The following is a 19243-nucleotide window of genomic DNA, read 5'->3' on the forward strand; positions in this document are numbered from 1 at the left end:
CAAATGAAATTGCAGAGCATTCAATACCACCTTGACTTCTCAAGTCAGGCTTACAGGGTCATGGTCCGGGCAGTCTCCTGGGGAGAACTGGAAGCAGATCACCCTTCCCTCTCCTGAGTACCATTTGCTCACCACTGCTCCTCCACATTTTCGCAGCTCAGAACAGAACTTCTTAACTCAAGAAAGCTGCAATGGAGAACCAGTGACATCAATTCCCTTTCATGACCCAAATCAGTGGCTTATTTTACTTTGCTCAAAGCCCTCACCTCTTTTTAAGTCTATTTTTAGATTTAACTCTGTATTCTGCAATGTGGCAGCAGCTGACAGACAACACAGACGTAAGTAGGTCTTGCCTGGTGTTGCAGGCTGCTTCTAAGGCGAAGGAAAGATGTAGAAAAGACAAGTTGGGACGATTTAGGGCCTGGCCAAAGCTTCAAAGAACTATTTCTGGCTGTGCTTGAAACACATATGCTAGTGGTCAGTTATGAGACAGATGAGATACTACTTTTACCATGGGAACATATGCAAGAAATAGGAAAATCGACCTGCCTGAAGTCAAAAGCGATTTGAATAACTTTGTATCTGTCTCCTCTTGAGTTTTCACTACACTAAAGCACTCTGACCTTTAATTAATTTTCTTTCTTCTTTTATACGGTAACCTCCAATTCCAAGTTTTTAATGCCATACTAGTGGGAAACAGGAATGAAGAAACAGTCTGGGATGTATCTTAGTTACATTTCACAGTGCATAAATCTGCACTGTCATTTAGGAGAGGGAGCAAAGGATGCTACAGTTGAACTGCAGCAGTTAAGAGCAGAAGCCAGGTAAATAGAGCATTGTCATCAAAATCGTAACTTTCCCAGGACATTAGGCTTACATTTGCATTTTGAAAATGCAAAACAGACTCCCTACCCATCACTGTAACATTCTCAGAAGATACCATTTTCTTCAACAAGATACTGAGAGGCACAAACAAACATTCCTTCCTTCAAAGCATCCATTATCCTCAGGGCAAACGAAACCGACCTTCTTACATGCTCAAGCAGCATCTATAATATCACAGCAGCTGCTATAAAATACGGAACAGGCTTACAGATAGGAGTGTGCATGTTTTCATGTGAACATGACAGTATTAAGGTTAGCTGAAATGACTTCTATCCAAAGCAAACCCATAACAGCCCAACAACTACCAAATTACAGGATGCTGCTAACACATACCCCAACGGAGGCACCACAGATTCCCACCAACAGACATTCTCCATCCTCGTATGCAACTTCCTTCTGCCTTCAAGCGATAAGAAACCAAAATACACATTGACCCCTTTGCCATAGCAGAGAGTCTGCAGTTATAACCTCAACATCATTAGCAAGAACGTGCACTGCGTCAGTATTATGTGAAGCTTTCCTACGCGTTCAATGTCTGGGAGAAGCATAAGGTTGTAATTCTGGGGTTTACTTTACCACAACATGCAAGAGCTTTGAGCTTCCTCAAGCTACTCTCTGCCAGAATTCCTCCCTCTCAACTTTCTTGCCTTCCCAGATCTGAAAAGGAAGCTTTTCTTAAGTACAGCAAACAGCTGCCTAGGTGAAGGGGAAAGGAAACATGAAATAGCTCCCTCTCCAGTGGCTGCTTTGCACAGATCACCATTATCATTATCTTCTCTCATTCCACACTTACTCTGTAAAAGCCCAGAATTAAAGTCTTAATCATGACTTACAGAAATCCTCGTGGCTGCACATGACAGAAGGATGACAGTTTTTCCTTCTAAAATATCGTTAGAAGTTACAGATTATGACAGTTCCCCAAGTAGGAAAGTAGCTATCTTCCCCTGTTTATTACAAGCTGATTATTTAAAAAAACCCATCTTTTCACAGCTAACTTTGAACAAATTCTACCTCTATGCAACACACAAACAACAAACCAGACATTTGTTAGATATTGAAAAATACGCTTCGAGTCCCGTTTTAAAAATATTCACTTGAAAATGAGAAGTTATTTGCAAATAAGATGAGGCAGAATGAATTAGACTTCATGCAGAACAAAAAACTCAACTCACATATTAAGGGAAAAAAAAAAAGTGACTCACTTGTGGACCAGGTGTGCCTGTGGTATATGAACACAGGTGGGCAGGCTCACGGGGAGCTGGATTTCAGTTTGCATTGGTTATGTGTGTGTACCATTTTGACCTGTACAATTACACTGACAGTTGTTTGGTTTGGTATTTCGCTCTCTGGATACTGAATTAAGGTCCCACCCATGGCGAAATTTTAACAGCCCATTTACAAAGCAAGCGGAGAAATATATGGCAGATTTTTACTCAAGATGCAAAACTGGAGTTCTCTGTGTAACCTCGCACAGTGCCAGAGCTTCCCGCTGGACCATGAACACACCAGCTCTTAGATACACATTTTACCACTTGTAAGGGCAAGATAAGACCTTCTTCTGTAGCTGGAGATATTGTGCAGCCTACTGTAAAGATGAAAAGCATTCTACGAACCTGAAACAAGCTGCAACACAAGTACAAAACACTCACCAGCGGAAAATACAAGCCATCAGGTGAATACCAAAGAGCTGGACCAGACACTGGGATGGCATTTTCCCATCAACCTTCAGAACAAGGTGCTGGTGCCCCGCTGGCTTGTCCTGACACAGACCTAGCGTCCTTATCCGTCTTCCAAGAAACTCAAAGGCCATCTCATAACAACTCAATAGAAGAAAGGACAAGAAATATATTAATTGTGAGCTACTGCAAAACGTCTCTGCTATTCTCAGTGTTTTCCTGAGAAGCATGAAAACTGGCCAGTTGCATGGCTGGCAGTTCAGAAGAGCCACAGGGAAAGCAACACGAGCGTACAGGATGTTTTCAAAACCTCTGCACGCCACAAGCATCAGAGATTTTTGTCTGCAGGCCTGATAAAAGACTTCAGCATGATGTCACCCAATTCCTTCAGCAGCTGCCAACACATCGCCTTTATCCAAAGTTTACATTCACAAAAGATTTCTTTTTTCATGGTAAGTTTTACTGACTACAGGTGAGCAGGAGATTTTTGTTTGCTTTTGTGCATCCTTCCTCCTCTGCACTTGCCTTTTTCCTTTAAAAAAAAAAACAGCACACACACGGCAATAAATAAATTGTACGGACAGGACACAGAGGCAGTTGTAACTGTACTACAGTCAGTGAGACATCTTTTTGCATGGTAAACACAACCTGGCTGTGTGGGCGAGAAGAGAACAAATACTGCTACCGCAGCCCGTACGACCGTACCTCAACGGCAAACACAGCACAAACCCACTTGCACAAATGCTGAGCTCCTGATAACCTGGGCCGTAACAGCCACGGGCAGCCCTGACCTCCATGATGCATCTTGCGCTGAAAGGCAGCACACCCCCTTCTGAATACTGCGCGAGGATCTGGTCAAGCATATACTCGAGACAGTTACTCAGGCAATCCCCAAAGTATCGCCTGATTTTAATTTCCAGACAATTCGTCTTTCCAACCATGGAATTGCTACAGTCAACAAATTCAAAGGGTAAATTTTTCTACCTTCAATTAACTGCATTAGCACTGTTTATAACTATGTGATTGATAAATGCTCTACAGAAGCTGTAATTAATGTATTTTTTCCTTGGAACACATACTGAACCCCTTGGCGCTCAGACACTTAATGAAAAGCAATTTATCAACTTGCTTTGAACAGCTGAATCTGACTCCTTAATGCAGAGAGGAATGCACTTTACTTTAAGCACTACTACTCTGAAAAAGCAATGTGTACCACGACATTACAAATGCCATCAGACACGGTTTGGATTTTGATCGGGATGACAGTGACCAGAGTGCTCAACTCGCTGAGAAACTGGGTATGCCTTAGTACGGCTTAGCTGGGATCCTCTCCCCCGGGATGCAGTCAAGCAGGAGATATGCAGATGTGCTCTTCCAGGACAGAGGTCAGGAGTGCCTTTTCAGGACACCAGACAAAGTTCCAAATTCTCCCGCGTCTGCGTGGCCAGGAGCCTTCTCAGTGCTCCTCATGCCAAGCAGCACTGGCACGCTCGCCAGGAAGCAGCAGCTCAGCGTATTTCAGCCTGGACGTGTGTTCAGCTGCTCACAAAGCGGACAAAAATAAAGTGCTTACAGAGTGTTTGAATGCTAATTTCTCAAATTGAGCGTTGCTTTGTATAGTTGACATATGAAAAAAAAATAGCATTTAGAAGGAAAGGCTTGACATCACAGAAAATTTTATGTTGGTATTAACCGCTGGGGGGATTAACCAACCTTCAAAGCCTAAAATCTAAACTCACATTTCTAGGAGTACAGGCTACAGATTTCCAATATAGAAACTGGTCTGTACTCTATGTGGCAGACTGAACGTAAGGATTACATATTTCCATTGCACATGTAAGTCTGTTTCCCATTCCTGCAGTGTCTTGCTCTCTTCCATTTGTCTTTTGATGCAGATAAAAGCCAATGCAGATAGCAACTGCTGATACAGAGAAAGGCGCAAGACACAGTATGCCTTTGGACTAAGGAAAAAAAAGGACTTGGGTCCAGACTGCTAGAGCATGTCAAGAGATTGTCTTTGAAACTACAAAACTAGAAATGAAAGTGTTGCATTTTTATTTGATTTGATCAAAGCGACTGGAGGGGAGGGGGAGAAATCACATCCTACAGATGCAGGCTAAAAATTAACTACTTCACACACAATGCGGGACCAGCTGATTCCATACAGACATAAATAAAAAGAGAAAACAAAGAGGTAAAGTCACTCTTGCTATGAATACGCTGCTTCCACAGATCGCTGCTTCAGGGTCTGTCAAAGAGCAACAGGAACCCATTTCAAAGCCAGAAGACAGAGGAAGCACGTACCCAGCACTCTCACCACGGGCACACATTTTCAGTCTCCAGTGAAGAGTAGAGAAGCGAGCTCCTGTCAAATCAGAGAAAACATACTCCAGATGTAATGGCTATTTGAATAAATAACTGATTACTCCCTATGTGACACTGTTCCACCTATCTGACTGCAGGATACCGGCAAACCGTGGCAATCTTCTGGAGGAGGGCTTTGTACTGCAAGCTGCAAAGGGACAAGACTGTAATTCTACTTGAATGGAGCATCCACTCCAATACGTGCTCAGCACTGGAAGAACGAGGCTTTGCAGAAGTACAAATCACACTACAGGTAGCAGCCCTGCAGATCCCAAAGGGCAGCACACAAGAAACAGATACCTACTGCTGCCACGCTCCCCAAGAGAAAGGATTTTAAATATCTGTTGGATAGGCTGTGTGCTTGTGGAAATTTCTAACTGCAGAAGGTGAACCATTTCAATCGCCTCTGGGCTGAAATTATATAGGTCTTGCCTTTCACTAAAAATTAAGCAGAAGTCATTTTAACAAGTGAGGCAGACAACAGTCTTGCACAGGAGATCAAAAAGCTCTACAGATGTTTATTTTAAATGAAATTCAGAAGCCAGTATAAACCAGATTTTAAACACTGAATAATCCTTACCATAATCTGCATGAGAAAAACATGAAAAAGGTTCCGGCCTGCCACTCTGAAACCCTCCAAGAAAACGCAGGGTTAGATTTTGTTCCTAGACTCTTCAGTGAGAATTTGAAATATGAACAGCTCCACACTGCAATCTGATGGCTGTTAAGCATGTTTCTCCCCTGTGCTATACACTTTGATGGATGCTCAACACACACATACGGGAGCATCCCATGTGAAGGAAGCCTTTGACCTTCCTCACCAAGACTATTCAAAATTATGGAATGAAAAGTGCCTAAAAATGTCACTCCTAAATCTTAAACTTTTTGTCACCTTGCTACTTCATTGAATGCCTCCTGATTGTGCAAAAGCAGAATATTCAGGCGTCAATCTAAGTGGCTTGGGTGTTAGGCTGACAATGTCTCTGGAGAGAAGAGGAGAAGAGAGGACAGATTTCCAATAGCTCAGACGCTTTGCTGTAAGGAAAGCTGCCACACAGCAAGAGAGACAAATAAAGAGGGAAAGTAACACGCCAGAGAACTTTTACCAAGGTCACATCAGGATGCTGAACACTACCCATCTGCAGGGGAAGCTTTAGATGCCTATTCTACTACACATATCCATTTGCTTGTTGGCAACAACAGTCCTCATTAAACCAAACCGGTTCTAACCATGAAAGAAGGACATTGGGAAGACGATATTAGCTAATGTCAATACAAAAGGAAAACCAACAGAGCCAGTCCTGGATGGGTTCCCTCTGCAGCAACACACAGCTCCACAGCATGTGCAGGGCCCCCGCATGACTCTGGAACAGGCAACACAGGCTATCCCAGCCAAGAGGATGGACAACTCTGCTCTACCCAACGCTAACGGCTCCTAGCTTGCAGCAGAGAGGAGATTCTGTACCCATTCGGGCAAGAGGAGAACTGGGATCCCATCAGGAAGGGGAGCTTTTATGACTTTGCTGCTACGCAGGGTCACCTACTCAGTTCCTCACTGCTTTGAAATCAGGGCTGTAGACACATGGCAGATCACTGCAGACAGACCGCACCATGAGGAAAAAGTCCTGTCCTCAAAATATTGTATCAGTTACTGCTGCGCCCTTAAAAAGAGTGTTTCTTGCCCGTTTCAGCAATCTGAAAGACATGCTGGGCAAAATTTCAAGCTATGACAAAGTGATCTTATCACTTCTGTGCTGTTCTCGCTACACAAGCCCCTGATTCAGCAGCATGTAATAAAATCTTCATTTGCATGAAAAGCACCCTCTGATCACAAAGTCTTCTGTTCAACAGTCCTCTTCCCATCTACAGCATAAAGATGCAAGCACCACCGACATTTTGCTGGTGACTAAGGTGGAATATTTTATTTATGCTTTATTTGGAGAGGCTCTCTATGTTTTAATACAACCTTTTCCTAAAATTCTAACGGTATTTTTCAATAGCACAAAAGCTGCACACATCCAAACTATGCAAGCACTGCAAAGTTCACATACTACACTTTCACCTGCACTTTTAATAACCATGCCACATGAAGGACATTTCGTATCGGCACACGATGACCATAAACAGTTCTAAAATGTCTTTAGCATTCAACAAGTCCAGTCTTTTCCAGTTTGCATTTACAGTGTTCGGTGTCACGACATACAGCACTCACACAGGATATATTTCAAAGGAAAGGAAGGTGTAGCCATGCAAAGAACAATGCTCTCCCTGCAGTAAGATTAATCACTGTCATGGGAAACCAATAAAAACAATATCTCGTTATCTTTCTTTACAAAGAGACTGTTAAAGCTTAACTATGTTAGGAAACTTTTTCCTTTGGATTAAATCATGAGCCTAACGTATGTAGGCAACACATACACCAACATATGCAATTAATTGGCTCTCTCCTCGTGCAGCGGCAGAAAGTCCACAGTTTCAGAGGCAGGTTGAAGCCTTCGTATGACCAGGCCGTGCCCTCTCCCAATTAGAGATCTCTCACCAAGACCAGCCCCAGCCCCCTGCCCTGTGCCAGGTAACACCACCTCCCACTTTCAATTGTTTGCCAAAGTTAATCATGTCCCACCTATACACCCCGAAATCACATCCGGCTCTGAGCAAACTCAGTCAAAACAGAAATACCTTTCATCATATCAGCAGTGCAGTCCCCATTTAGAAACGTTTTCTTTCACATTAATCCAGTGCCAAAACGTTATGATGTATGCTGTGCTGATCCAGAAACGGTGCTAATGATGCTGCTGCCTCCCGTCTATCACCGAACATCTAATCTAGCGCATGGCCGTGCAACGATGGCCCTGTGACAACAGGCACTTTAAATTGGGCAGCTCAGCAACACATGTACGCTGAATTTTTGAACAAGCTATTCTAAGCTGCTTTGCTAGCAATTTCTGGCCTGTACAGTTTGAAAGCACACGGTTCTGGCCCTCACAAAGAGCAGACCTGTAAATGACATCTTGAGGATTAAGCTGATTGAGATGCAATTTGCCTAGCAACCATTCATTAAGCAGAGTTCAGAAACAGGCCAGCAATCTATTCCACCTCCTTATCTGAGCAGTAAACAGATAACAGTCTCTACTGTGTCCTCTATCCTCCGGTTCAGACACATTGTAAACAGATTTTTCAGAAGTTTAAACTCCTACGGTAAATCTCTGAGAACAATCCTGCTCTCCAAACACAAGGGGTTCGGTTTCACCAAGTGCCTTACAAGCGTGAAACAGCTCTACAACGAGGATAATGCAAATCAAATTGTGAATGTGTTTGCAGTTCTGTGCCTCCAATATCTTCTCATGTCAAGCACTAAGAGCCCATCCTAGTTGTTAAAAAAACCCAACCTTAAATCACACAAGCATCTGGCATTGCTATTCTGATCACTGAAAAAAACCTCAATAAAAATCTTATTCCCTTCCTTCATCTTCTGGAAGGAATCGATTGGCACTTCCAAAGTCTTTGATAGAGGTTCCCCCCTTCAGAGAAGAAAACAAAAGTCACGTCCTGCCTCCCATTAAGCATTTTTTCCTCATAAAAAAGGCAAGACAACGTAAACGTCATCAGTGAAAAATCAAACCAGCTATTTCAGCTTGAAGAATTTAGCTGAAAAGATTAAGTGAAATCATGATTTTGCATAATTGTTTCCCTGCAAGAAACATCTGATAATATCCCATTCTGCTCCAAAATTAAACACCAAAGATTAGCACGGACATATTTAAGACTATATACCTGAATGGTTTTCCTTTGGTGTACAGTTCTTCTGGGAAATCACTGTGACATACAGCATGCTATTACAATTAAATATGCAAGAAAGAAGAATTAAACTGACTATGAATAATTAATACCCTATAATACTACTTCATAAGGAAAGTCTGGCTGAATATTCCCGCAGATGAGATATACCTAAATACAAGGCACATCAGAGCTGGTAGCTTTACTTTTATGATGGAGTCTAACACACCTAGTAACTTTATGGCTGCTACTCAATCCAAGAGAAGGTGCCATCCATCCATGCCTCCCTTCTCCTGCTCGCTGCCTGTCAAGCTCCAGAAAAGCTGGGAGAAGTGCAAGTGTTCTAATAGTCGCTGTACTGTTCATCTGCATCTTGGAGGTAACAGCCTTCCCAAACACTTCCCATTAAAAAGTATAAAGCAATTATCTGACTTCCCAGTAGAGAGAATAAAGCAAATATGATGCAGCAATTACTTACGTGATAAGATCGAGCTAAGGTTGTGAGAAAAAACAATTAAAAAGGTTTGCAAGAGCTAAGGAATGCAGCTTAGTTTCCCAGAATCTACCTTAACGAGAAAGATACCATCAACTCACAGAGCAGGCCTTCTTGTTTCAAGTTTACTGTTTTGGAGGCTGCAGAATATCAACTGTAGCAAAGCCACAGTTGGGTGGCTGGGTACAAACTCTCCATCTCCAACACAACTCTCCTTCATTAGCTCCTAGTGAAAACCACTGTTAAAAATATGTGCTTTTTTCACCAATAGAAACCTTAAATCACTTAAATTAATATTTACTGGAGTCCTTATAAAATTCTTATTCAACTCTTGGCATTTTCCACTAGACACTGGTCAGGTCAGCTCTGTGCTTAATTGACACACAATACACTTGTTGCACACATTTAGCTGGCAATCCCTTGTTCCCCTCAGTTTATCCAAGCAGCACAGCATACAAACAACACCCTGCCACAGAGCACTACTTTTAGAGATATACATTTGAAATCCAACCAATATTTGTGATCACTGAATCGGAACAGGGCACTACTACTGTGTTTGCTGAAGGTGACAGCCCTACAAAGATACGTCCCTCAGCAAAAAGCCCCACGCTGCTCTGGCTGCCGGCTCCACCACGAGGGTCTCACTCCTGCAGGATCCAACACTCTTCTCCTCCAAAGCAAACACAAACGGGGGGTCTTTCTGCGCACAGGCAAAGTCACGTTAGAAGTATGCTAGCTTAATATTAATTTTCTATTAAAAATTAATAGAATTAAATGAAGCTGGCGAGCCAGCAGGCACCAAGATAGTTATTTTGCTGACGCACTCGTTGCCCAGAGGAGCGGGATGCAAAGGATGGGCTGCAGTCTTTCTGCAGGATGGTGGCCAGCAGGTCCATGTGCCGGCCAGGAGGAGTAGCGGGGGGCTCTTCCCCACATCCCCAGCAGGGCCCCGTGTTCCACCAGTGCCGTGCCACTCTGCTGGCAAGTGGCTCATTCCCCCAGCTAGAAACTGATGGGGAAGGTGGAGCCTGTAGAGATCACCCCGGTGAAAACCCGCGTCTTCTTACTTGACACCCATCCAGTAGCAGGCTGGGCACCAGCTCTGATCCTCGCCCATTTGCACGCGCGCCTCTTTCTCACTGCCAGAATTAATCCCCTTGCCAATAAGCATCCTGCAAATACTCAGAGTTTACATAAGCCAAGTTTAACCTTCAGTCCCTATTAACGTTAACAGAATAGAAAAAATTAACCATGGTGCAACAAAAAAGTCTGCATCTGCATTTCTAATTATACAACAAAACCCACCATGTGACAATATTTCCAAGCACCTTGCTGGGAATAAAATAGCCAACAGACTACGTCTTCCATTTTGAGCAGTGGACACAAAAGCAACTGGCACCGAGGTTGTCAGTGTTAAGGGATGAGGACATGAGAATTAAGGAAATGAAATGACATACATAAACAATGATAACAAAAATGTTAATCATTAGGAAAAAAGCCACCTCAAAAATTTAAAATTTCATGATCTCTCCTACTTTTTAATGGCTTAGCCTACTTTTTCCAACCTAATTTGCATGATCAAAATAGGCCTCCTGCCAGGAAGCATTAAAATGGCAGCCCCCCATCGAGACAAAACTCTCTTCACCATACAAGACTGAAGGACTAATAACTATTCCTAAAAACATTTTAAATCCATTAATGTTGTTTAGTAAATATTTATTTAGACTTAGTGCAACTATCAGAATTTTCTTTATCACGCTCTACTAAAGCATTTTATAAAAGCCTTTGATGGAAGAGCAGGTACCCTCACAAACACTTGTACCATCTCCAATTCTCTTGAAAAAGCCGAGCGTCCTCACACTCCTGCTCTGCACCACTCTTAACGTTTTCCATCCAAAAACCCCAACGCATTCTCCAGTATCAACCAGACAATACCCAACAGCTCTTCTGGGTACCAGGCTGGGCAGCTGGAAGCACTCCACCAAGATGCACGGAGCAGACAGACTGGAGTACACCAACCCCACTGACCTCTACATGTGGCAATTAATTCTATCTGCTGAAAAAAACCAGGCTAGTACGATACTAGTATAAATCTCAATATTACTGATGTACTGAAGATTTGGATTCTGGTACAAATATATGGTGCTTTATACAGATTTTGTCTGAGCTACGTGTTATCCTTTCAGTGCCATCTGCACAAAAACAGAGTTTTATCTAAGTGTTGGAAACTAAAATAAATCATTTTCTCCATATCTGTGATCTTGTCGGAGACAGACGCCACAAACCTGAGAGCTGGCTAGTGCTAGTGCAGGCTTGCCTAGTTAGAAATAGAATTATATCCACATCAATATGACTTATTTTTAATAAAAAATGAGGCAAACCAGACCCTTAATATCAAAATAGGCTCTGCCAGCACCCTCCCAGCCCATAGAAGATATAATGTACAGTGTTAAATCGTCAAAATAAAACTGGGATTGGCATTGTCATTTCCCCTAATAAGAAATGCCACAACCAAGAGATACATTTTAATTGCCACACATAATAAAAAGTACCTGCTCATTCTCCACTTGCTGTATTTATTGCTAACACAACTCAGGACTGTAAGGCTCGGTAGGGTGTTTTCTGATACCGTTAGCTTTTCAGCATGTCCACGCCCCACCAGATCATTGAGAGTGAACTCAGCTCCCCAACACCACACAACAAACGATGCATCCGTCTGTCCTGCGCAGACCACTTGAGGCTCTTGGGCTGTGTTTCTAAAAGCATCTCGTCCTGAGCACCCCCTGTGAGCAGGGGACCTCACAGTCATTGGTACATTCTGATACTGGAAACTCAACTAATAAAAATGCTGATCCCTCAAGACAGTACAGCCCATGATTTGAGAAACCTGAGTCCCAGAAGACCCACTGTTTCTACCTTTGAAAGTCACCAAAGGCTAGTAAATAAATTATATTCTCCAAGAGCGTTGCAAACATGAGAAATTAATTTCTCTGGGTTGAATAAATTCTCCAACCAGCAGCCACCGCTAAAGGTTCATATAGGATCACTGAAAACACCAAAACTGTTTTATTTTCTTATTTAGAGTAACTTCTAACATCTGAACTCACTGCTGTGAGATTGCAATGGATTGTATTTGGCAAGTCAAGCCGTCTAAAGCACAGATTATAAAAAATAAACACTAAACATTTTTAGATCTAACTTTCCTCCACAGACTGTGTTTTATGCACTTTCATCGGAACTGTTACATCAGAATAAAATCAGATTTAATTGGCTCTTAAATAACTGAACAGACACTTTAATTTTATTTCAATAGCAGTAATTCATAAATCAAGCAGCTGAAATTCTAGCACAGAATGACAAGCAAATAGAGCAGAACACACTGAAGGAGAGTATGAACGCCACATGGTGAAAGGTGATTTTTCTTAAACTTCGTGTGTCGCCATTTTATGGACATCGCAAAGCTACCACCACATAAATACTTAGAGCTAAAATCTGTCAGCCTTGGGATGCTACAGAGTTTATCAGCAGTCACTGCTTAACAAAGACCAACAGATGAGATGATCCTTGCCCAACTGGAACTGCGAGGAGACTGGCTGGGATTTTAACCAGGGATGCAATTTCCCTCACGCACACTAGATGGAAGTATGTAAAATCTTAATTCTTTCCTGCCTCAACTTAAATTTAAGTGGTTGAAATGTTATGTCGTACTGTCACATTTTGAGAAGCCTTTTTTGGTTCTTCATCGGCAACTTCACTCATTGATAATCTGTAAGCAGACGCCCTGAAATATTAAACTAAGCTGTGTTGGAAATGAATAGTAAATACAAGAGAATATATATTAGAAATATTAAATATATTATTCTGGCTAATTTCTGAAGTACATGCATTCCATTTCTAGAGTATGTAAATAATAATCACTAATGAGATCCTTCAGAGAAACTGAAGTTTTATTTTTTAAACATTCAGGCTATTTTGTACAAAAATATATGTACAAAATAACAGTTCTAAAAATACCACCTTGTCAATGAATGGAAACAGGGAATAGAAAAAGTGTAAAAGGCTTCAAAAATGCTGTTGCAGTTTTGACTGGTAAAAACCCCAAATTTCTAGAAAACACCGGGAGAGGTACAGGCACAATGAGCAACCTGAAGTCTCGCATAACAAGCTAAACACAGATAAGAGCAGCAGAGCAGCAAACCTGAATGGGATTAAATTACACACAAATCTTCTGGAAACGATCTTAAAAGTGACTTGTTCCAAAACAAGCCATTTCTAAATTTAAACACTGAAGAGTTCACGGGCAGGAAAACTAAAAATCAGGCAATGGTGTGACCAGGAAAAAGGCGCTGGAAGAGCTGTTTTCCCTTGCCTGCTCTGGCCTTTTCACATATTGATTTTCCTCCACGCTCATTCACAAATGCTCAGCATAGTTGTGAACAATTTAAAGTCAAAGGATGCATGAATTACCAGCTCTAGGAACACATTACCCATTCTAGGCAAAAGCTGAGAACTTTTCTGTAGCTGAAGAAAAAAACCCAACCCAGAATCAGAACAGACTCACGAGCTGGAAGAGAAGGGCAAGCAAATACCTAACTTTGCCTGTCCATTATGAAGGCAAAGCATGCAACATTCCTCTAGCTTAGAAGACAAAAAATTAAGAAAAACAGTGACAGAATAGAAGGATGAATGAAGAGCAATGCTGGATAGAAGAATAATATAGTAGGTACAAAGGGCTCCCCTTTCCAGATGTTAAAAATGTACACTTTTTTCCATTCCAGATTTAAAAAAAGATTAGCAGAGGAGGAAGTTTACTTTGAGAGTGGGAGCATCTGTGTAATTTTTTTTAAAAGGCTCATACAATGCTATTTCGATCCAACAGAATTTAAACTATATATATATATACATGGTATTGGCTCAAGACAGTAATCATACAACATTTTTCAAAGCGTTCTGCGTGCAGAAACTGCCTACAGAGAGGAACAAAATGAGTGGCAAGGCAACAGCCACAGGAAAGGGCAGGACTGTGATACGCAAGTCCTCTAAAATGCACGCTCGAAGTTTAACAACATGAAGGCGAGAAGAGAGATAGCAGGATACAGCAAAGGATACACTGGGGTCAGGAAATGAAAAAAAAATCCATACCACTGAACACTGACTTATGCAATATTTTACCAAATAAAAACACACACGATTTTTTTTTTTCTTTTCCACTGCCCTGTGCTCTCCCTATAGCACCAAATCATTTTTCTCTGCCAGGAACCCCACACCCACCACATAGGGAGAAGACACCTGGGAAGGCTGTGCATGGCTACCATCTTAGCTGCGAAGCACAGGACAGGAAGATTGCCCAAGTATGAGAAGTGAAATTACAGAAAACAACTAGATGCTAGATCCACTCCAAAGAGCAAAGCATGTCGTTTCACCTATTTCCACTTGCTCTCACATGGTTCCCAAATTAGAAACAATCAGAATCCTGCTGGAAACAATATACGGCACCTTAATTGGGTTGGCCGCACTACAGACGTCAGCAACGTATCACTCGGTAGATCGTTTTTTGACTATTTTTTTTTTTTAAATACTAAAAATAGCTTCACTTTCACGGTTCACCTTTTCTGCATCACAGTACTACAGACATCGTAAGAAATTAAAAAACCTTCTCACTCATTGCACACTGAGGATGCTACAGAGCCCACTCCTGCTGGAGGCAGGGTCTGTCACCTAATTCAACAGAATTTTACTTAAAGGTTTGTCTCAGATGTGTTGCATTTACAGAAAACCTGTTTTCTAATACATTTCCCTACAGTACACCCATCAACGCATCTATTTAAAAGCCTGGAGCAGTTCAGTTATCTTTACATACATCAATAACCCAGACATTCAACTCAACTGCTCCATGCACTCCACACACATACCATTCAGCAGACCAGAATCACAGCATGGGACTTGAAAACTTACATTAAAATTCTCTCCCAGTTTTCATCCCAGCACACCCTAAGTACTACACCCCTGTACCAAAGCCAGACTGCAGCCAAACTATATTCCTGTGAAATTATTCCAATAACGAAATATCACCATTTTCTTCATGAACCCTGAAAACTTGGGAGTAATCATCAAACACAGTATAAAGCAGCTAAGCAATAGGAATACTTAAACTATGCATAATTCCTGAGCACAATGGCAGAATAATTATAGCAACAACATACCAAACTCAAAATGAGCAGGGAGGCAGGAAGAGACACCCAGACAGAACATACCGAATTAAGGAAAAGGGGTCTATAGGGTCTATGAAGCCAGATCAGCCACGGGTCACAGTTGTCGTCATCTTTTTAAGTGCCCGTTTAAATCAAATTACTAAAAACATGGAAACCAGCAGCCAATGAACACACCAGTCTCTGTCAGCTCCAGGTGTAGGCAAGACCGAGGCCAAACTATGCCTATTTCAGACAATAAGCTTAGCTTTTGAGGAATACAACCCGTTGGAAAAACATCTTTGGGCAAAGTTAAAAACAACTTTTCTGGATGCCAGTCAGCAGAAAGCCTTTTCAGGAGCTCTGTTCCTCAGCAGCTGAATCAGTATTTGGAAAGCAATTTTTTTTAGAAAGAAAAAAACAATGAATAGTGTGACAAACTCATTTTAGCATTCATATTCAAACTGACGACCTGCAATTAAAAGAAAAATTGCTCAAAGACCATTACGGTTAAGATTTTAATACGAGTCACAAAATACAATGCGGAAAATGGGAATATGGCATACCACACAAGGAATAAAAATTTAAATTATTCACTGAACTTCCCAGTTTGAAAACATTTAAAATGCTGAAAATGGTGGGGTGACACACTCCATTACAGACGCAGAAAACTGTGAAACCTTTACTCATCTTCAGGAGCATCTCGCCCCATAAACAGCCTTAGAGGAGTCAGCAGGCCCTGGTTACAGTCTACAGCATGACAAAGTGACCTGTTACTCAACTGTTGGGTGTAGTATTTCAGTGAACTATATGTTCTTAAAGAAATTCTTTAAAAGTTCTGATCATCTGTTAAATAAATCAAGCAAGTCAGGTTGTGGCTATGTTCTCAGTGGTGTATTTAATAATTCCATAAGTCTTAGAATCCTGGAAGTTACCAAGCTTTAGAGAAATACAGAATGGACATTACTTAATCTCCCATCTTCATAAATCAGTAACTCCCCTCACCATTACCTTGCTGAAGATGAGTGAGCCAGCAATATACAGGACACAAAATGTTCCAGCGATGGAGGCTTTGGGGTGAGGGCAGTCAGGGCAACCACCTCCAAATCTCCTCTCCCCATCTCCGTGTGCCGGCCAGCAACAAGTTGAGGTCAAAAATGAAGAATAAAGATGAATGGACAAATCAAGGTGAAAAAGAAAAGTACTGCACTGGGGAGGAGACACCTGTAGAAGTTTCTATCCCATGTCCAGGCATTTCAGCGAGTGCAGGTGAGAATACACTCTAAGGCTCCCTGTACATCATACAGTAGTCTGCATTTCTGGGAAATACAGATACTTCAGTCCTTGACAAAAATCCTTACTTCGCCTCTTGATCTGGTAACAGTTCCCAGAAGCAAACATAGATATAAGAACTTATCTATCAGGGGACAACTTGAAAAAAATACAAATAAGACTTAAATGAAGGCAAATATCCAAGTTACAGAGAACATAATTTCGCATTTGGAGAAAAAACAATACTATGTAGACATTCTCCAACATGTTTTTTAATGTTATTAACAGAAATAGCACCCCAGGCTGTGCTCAAGCAGAAAAAGTGTGAATCTGTTTGCAATGTGAAGTGAAAGGGGGATCAAAAATACCATCTTATTAAATGGTATTTATTTGGTGCTAAGCACATTATTTATTCCATTGAGAAATTCACAAAATGACAGAAGGGTAACTGTAAGTAAGGTCACCACTTAATGTCAGTATCAAAGCTGATCCTTAACAGAATTTAAGCACCTGCCTTTTCTTTTATCTCAGCACAAAATGAGATTCTTTTCTTTTCTTCTTTTTTTACACTTCAAAAGCCATGTAACGTAACAAAATATACGCCAAGCATGAAGGAACAGAGAATATGCCAGCATCTTTCAGCAATCATCTTTCCCTTGTCATCCATTATGTCAGATTTATCTATTTTTGCTTAATTCTTGTTCCAGCAATACACAGCCTTCCTCGCTCTAGACAATCAGGCTGGTTGGGCTTGAACTCAATATGGCTTCTTAAAATAGTTGAGAAATATTGAAAATACGTGAAGCGACGCTTGTAAATTACAGCCTATTCATGAACTCATCTTCTAGCTCCAGCTCGACCTGCGGCTCCCCCAGAAAAGGGTCAATCTCTGATTTCTTCACCTCAGAAATTCTACCCAACTGCACAATATAAACATAATTTAAAAAATAAATAGCCTTTCTTTTATGGAAGTATTTTTCCCTGAAAGCTTAGGTATTGTATTTATTGCAAATCTTACCCTCTGTTTGTTCTGACTCTTACTTGCTTTTGATCCAGACCTTCCTCTACTAAAAATTACCCATCAGTTAATTCACCACTGCTTGCTTTCTGTTGCCGCTGCCGTTTCCCTCGGAGTTTTTGGACCCTCTGGACTGGCTTTACAGGACACCAGACCCACCTGAATGCTCTCCCTGCATCTGTCACCCTCCAGGCTGCTGGCTGTGCGAGCCTGCTCTCTCCGACGCTATTATCTGTAATATGCTTCAACAGCGTCTTTCCCCATTGCTTTATGAATTTACTTAAACGAATGGACTCTAACAAATTCAAATTCTTTAAGTGCAAGAAGACCTGATCAGAAATACATGTGCTGAAAAGAAAAAGCAACTATCATCACTATGTTCCCTTACTGCCTACGTAGCGCCGATCACAGGATTTTCTCAGTCGGCTGCTGAATCAGATGAAGTTTCTACAACGCACACACACAAAATCACGAAGCCTGACACGTCCAGTAGGATTTATTCAATCACAAAGTCATCACCGTTGCTCCAGCACAAATGACATCACTCGGGAACCCAACCTTGTCTACTGAGAGCGTGCTCTCCTGCGGCTACCAGTGCAACAAAGAACTGGGTTTGTGCAATAAAGAGATAAAAGTACTGTTGCAAAAAGTTTTCCAAATAAACTTACATTTTCTTAAGACGTTAGATGTGATTAAAGCAAGAAGAATTAAGGACTATGGTAAGAAGTGAGTACAACGAATTATTACTTAACTTACTAACCTGTATCTGCAATTAATCCTAAAACTTGTACCTAGCAATTAGAGGCAATACCAAGAGAAGGATAAAACACATCCGTAAGCCCTCGCAGGTGCTGCTCTGGGAAGATCATATGCTGCATAACCAAAAGCATTTAAGCACTTTGCTTGCACGAGTGGACTGAAAACAGATAAGTCAAGCTCTGCAGTTTTCTCCACGCTTGTGTTAAGACGCTTGGAAAATGGTTGGTAGGAAATAAAAACGACGAGTAATTTATTAACCATACCTCTCGCCAAAAGACACTTTTCTCGGGAAAGAATCACACAAAGGATTTGCACACATCGCAACCGCAATCCCCCCCCCCTTTTCCCTGAAGGCATTTCTCTGTCGCGACAGCTGACGTATTATCGCGATTCCCGCTGTGTAGTTGATATCAAGGGAAAGGTATTTAAAGCCCCAGGGTGCCGGCGTTGCAGAAGAGCCTAGGCGGGCTGCCTGCTTCCCCCCACCCCCTCGTCTCCTCACAAGGACGAGCCGGGGAGCTCCGGACTGAGGGGAGGAGGCCCCCGGGGAGGCGGGTGGGCCGGGGCCGCTCCCGGGAGGCGGCCCCGCAGCGCTGTCGCGACAGGAGGAGGGTCACGACAGCGGGGGTACCTCACGCTGCCTCAGAAGATGGGGGGAGGGGACACCCGGGAAGGACAATGGGGGGGGGGTGGGCCGCGCCGGTCCCGCCGCCCTGTGAGGTAAACGGCGGCCAACCTCTCTCCCGTACTTACTCTCGGTGCCCCTGCCCGGGCCTCATGGCGCCGCCGCCGCTGTGCCCGTTGCCGGCCC

The 19243-nt window shown here is 42.2% G+C and overlaps 1 protein-coding gene across 3 annotated transcripts in view; it reads right to left on the reverse strand.

Moving 5' to 3' along the window:
* The window catches only part of FAM222B (family with sequence similarity 222, member B), a 37605-nt gene extending 18362 nt beyond the window's left edge, over positions 1-19243 (reverse strand). For 2 of the 3 annotated variants that reach the window (XM_010573649.1, XM_010573646.1), the window contains exon 1: positions 19186-19243. The gene's annotated coding sequence lies outside the window, so the exon portion shown is untranslated. Of the gene's footprint in view, positions 1-4865; positions 4885-19185 lie in introns of those variants that run through there. The other variant, XM_010573651.1, reaches the window with a different exon arrangement.

The sequence above is a fragment of the Haliaeetus leucocephalus genome, unplaced genomic scaffold (assembly GCF_000737465.1).
Source record: "Haliaeetus leucocephalus isolate CR32 unplaced genomic scaffold, Haliaeetus_leucocephalus-4.0 Scaffold395, whole genome shotgun sequence".
Lineage (NCBI taxonomy): Eukaryota > Metazoa > Chordata > Aves > Accipitriformes > Accipitridae > Haliaeetus > Haliaeetus leucocephalus.